Genomic DNA, 4328 nt, shown 5'->3' with positions numbered 1-4328 from the left:
TAATAACATATTTCATTGAACTAAATATTCAAAAATGCATAAGAAGTATCAAAAATGAATGAACAATAATTTATTTTTACTGAAAAAAAAGGAAAGGTTTTTGTAAATGCGTCGATAATAAAATGTATAACTGACCGGAGCATAATAATACTATAAAAATTCTACGGGAAATGTAGCAAGGTCGGGTAACTGTTTTGAATCGGTTCGAGCCGGGTGTGGCCTAATCCAAGGACGGCTACTCTTCTCGGAGAATTACCGTATATGCTCACTGCATTTTTATTATACAAAAAAAGGAAAGAGAGAGAGAGAGAAATTTTTAACTTTTTTCACTCAATGATTAATTAGATTATCAAGTTTGTGATTTCTGATCCTTCGACGAATAAGCGCATGCATTAAAGACTTTTTGTTGTCTTTTCGATCAGATCGAGAGGTTCGCTGTTTTGTTAAAGGATTTTCTTCTAATCCCGCTTAATGCATAACGTGTTGTTCTTTGATCGAATTCACAATTAGCAGTGGACAATGCGTATTAGCCATTCTACAATTTCAATAGAAAACTGGGTGCTGGAACCATTTATTTTTAACCATCGATCTTTTAAGAAGTCTAAGCCATTTTAGGCATATTTCGCGTGCCTTTACTTTTTTTTTTTGATAAAGTATTATTTGTTTAGGTTTATTTTTTTAGCTTAGACTCTACGGCATGAAGGTCAGTTTCGCCAAACTGCACACAGCATGTGAGATGTAAGTCACCACGTAGCAAAGTAAATTTTTAATTTTTAAATGTGTAATTATAATAAAGTATATCTGTAAAATAGGAATTCGTAGAGTATGACTCTGTTTTTATATTTTTAATTTTTTTATAATAATAATTTTTTTGTGAAGATTTCAACCTTCTCGTCACTCCGACTTTTCCAATTGAATTCACATTTTGCAAATTAAATTTATTCCTTTTCAAATCAAATTTTTCTTTTTTCAATCAACTTTTCACTTTATTTCAATTCAAATTCTACCTTTTGCAAATTAACCATTTTTCAAATTAAATTCACCTTTTGCAAATCAAATTTATCCTTGGCAAATTAAATTTTTCTTTTTTCAATCGACTTCACCTTATTTCAAATCAAATTCTACTTTTTGCAAATTAACCATTTTTCAAATTAAATTCACCTTTCGCAAATCAAATTTATCCTTAGCAAATTAAATTTTTCTTTTTTCAATCAACTTCACCTTATTTCAAATCAAATTTTACCTTTTGCAATACAAATTCACCCTTTTGCAAATTAACCATTTTTCAAATTAAATTCACCTTTTGCAAATCAAATTTATCCTTGCCAAATTAAATTAACACTTTCACATATTAATTTTTTTTGCAAATAACGTCTCTCTTGGCAAATAAATACAATCTTTTAAAATCAAATTCATCCTTTTACAAATCAATTTCACATTTTTCCGAATGAAATTAACCATTTTGCAAATCAAATTCACCCTTCGCAAATTAAATTTACATTTTCACAAATTAAATTCTGTTTTTTTTGCAAATTGAAGTCCCACTTCCCAATTAAATGCTATCTTAGAAAAGCAAATTCATGCTTTTAGAAATCAATTTTACCTTTTTTCAAATGAAATTAACCTTTTGCAAATTAAATTCATCTTTTGCAAATCAAATTTACCCTTCCCAAATAAAATCTACTCTTCCACAAATTAAATTATTTTATTTGCAAATTGAAGTCCCTCTTGCCTATTTAATATAATCTTTTAAAATCAAATTCATCCTTTTAGAAATCAATTTCACTTTTTCCAAATGAACTAACCCTTTTGCAAATTGAATGAATTCTTTTGGCGTATCGGACTAACAGCCAATTTAATTTACCTTATTCAAAATAGATGAACTATTTTGCAAATAAAATTATCCTAAATATGTGCGTATTTGCCACACTAAAGGTTTTGGGTCACTTGGAATTAAATTGGAATTTTATTGTTGTTTAAAACTATTGCAAATTCTTCCTGACTCCTCGACCGTTACACGTTAGCCCAACTGTACGGCACAATTTTTTTACTCCAGTTCCAGTTTCACTTTTTTTTTTTTTTGGCGTTATGAACTATGCATATTAGCCATGTGACAAAATCGTATATGTGTATTCAAATTTGGGGGGTTATTGGGAAAAAAGGGCCAGGGGCAACGGTGGGAATCGAACCCACGACCGCGGCGTGAGAGTCTCTCATGCTAACCACTCGGCTACCGCGGTCCCCCTTCAATTACATTGATTGTATTAATTTCTAAACTTCGCCTTCGGAATTAATAAAAAAATCCTATGATTTATTTTTATTAAAAGTAGCCATACAGGCTTGTGTTGCTGTATGGTTTCCATTGCTTAAAAATGATATCTACAATTTTTCCCAGTATTGTATAAGTCATGTTGTGTATGTTTCACGTCCCCAGTGCGATGATATACATCAAATTTTCACTGCACTCTGTATTTCTGCGAGATTTTTTCCGGTAGCATTTTTTTTTTGCAATTCGGTACTAGAGCGTGATTTATGCGTACGCATATCCACCAGCACGACGGGGTGCCATTACGACTTATTTGCATTTCTCGGCTCTCTATTAACAACCCGCTTTGAATCTCTCCTCCCTCATCTTTTATTTACACACTTGCCGTTGGGTGTAAAAAGTGAAAATATGCATGAGAGGCCTTGTTGTAAACAGGAAGGAATTGCGAGAGCCGGTGGAGTTGTCTCCGGAGACAATACAACGTCGGTGGAAATTTGCGCCGCCCTGTAAAAAGATTATACCTTTTCTCCTCTGAAATATGAAAATCATCTTCCCTTGTTCTTTGTATTCCTTTATTCATCACACTAAACCTAATATATTAAATTAATTTTTAAGTAGAATCATCGTTGAGCGTACACTTGTACAGAAAATATAATATACATGTACATATACATACAGGTTTTTCAAATTAAACTCACCTTTTTGCAAACAAAATTCACCCTTATGCAAATAAATTTCATCTTTTGCAAATTAAATTTACTTTTTACAAATCAAATTTCTGCTAATCAATTGAACACTTAAGTAAATCAGGTATTTTCTTCATCGATATTATATTTTTCTAAAAACATCATTTTTTTATAGTAGAGAAATCGTGGAGTGGCAACAGTACTTCGGGGTGGAAACTCTCGATTTTCGGAATTTTATTTTAAAAGAATTGTATTTAAATAACAAATGAGAAAAATTTGCTTGCAAGAAAAAAGTTATGTTAAAGTTAAAAAAGACAAACTTACGAGTTTTTGTTTTTCAAAAAGGTGACGTAGGTTTGTTGAATAATGAATTTTATATGCAAAAACGTGAATATGATTTAATTTTTAAATAGGTGATTTTCAAATGAAAACGATGAATTTAAAAATTTTAAAAACAACTTTTAAAAAAGCGTAAATTTGATTATCAAAAGAGTGAAGTTTGTTTATAAAGCAGGGAATTTAATGTGCAAGTAATGAATTTGATTCGCAAAATAGTGAGTTTAATTTGTAAAAAATTGACTTTACTTTTCAAAACGGAGAATTAAGTATGGAAAAATGAAATGAATTTAAAAAAACTACCATGAATTTGATTAGCAAGGTGTGAATTAAATTTGGAAAGTGGTGAATTGGATTCGCAAAAGAGTGAGTTTAATTTGGAAAAAAGTAAATTTGATTTTCAAAAGGAGGATTTGATTGGCAAAATGATAAATTTGATTTGCAAAAGAGTGACTTTAATTTAAAATCGCCGTCAATTCGGTTAGCAAAGTAGTGGATTAAATTTTGAAAGCGGTGAATTTGATTTGCAAAGTGTGACTTTCATTTAAAAACGCCCTGCACTTGATTAGCAAACGAGTGAATTAAATTTGGAAAGTGATGAATTTGATTAGCAAAAGTGTGTCTTAATTTTCAAAAAATTTGTACAAAGTAAATTTGATTTTCAACAGGAGAATTTGAATAAAAAAATGATTAATTTGATTTGCAAAATAGTGAGTTTAATTTAAAACCGTCGTAAATTTGGTTAGCAAAGGAGTGAATTAAATTTGGAAAGTGGTGAATTTGATTAGCAAAAGAGTGAGTTTAATTTGGAAAAAGTAAATTTGATTTTCAAAAGGAGAATTTGATTAGCAAAATGATTAATTTGATTTGCAAAAAAGGGACTTTAATTTAAAAATGCCGTGAATTTGATTAGCGAAGAAGTGAATTAAATTTTGAAAGCGGTGAATTTGATTTGCAGTGTGACTTTAATTTAAAACCGCCGTGCATTTGATTAGCAAAGGAGTGAATTAAATTTGGAAAGTGGTGAATTTGATTATCAA

The sequence above is a fragment of the Cimex lectularius genome, unplaced genomic scaffold, assembly GCF_000648675.2.
Source record: "Cimex lectularius strain Harlan isolate CLEC.00 unplaced genomic scaffold, Clec_2.1 scaffold147, whole genome shotgun sequence".
Classification (NCBI taxonomy): Eukaryota; Metazoa; Arthropoda; class Insecta; order Hemiptera; family Cimicidae; genus Cimex; species Cimex lectularius.
This window is presented reverse-complemented; position numbering follows the sequence as displayed.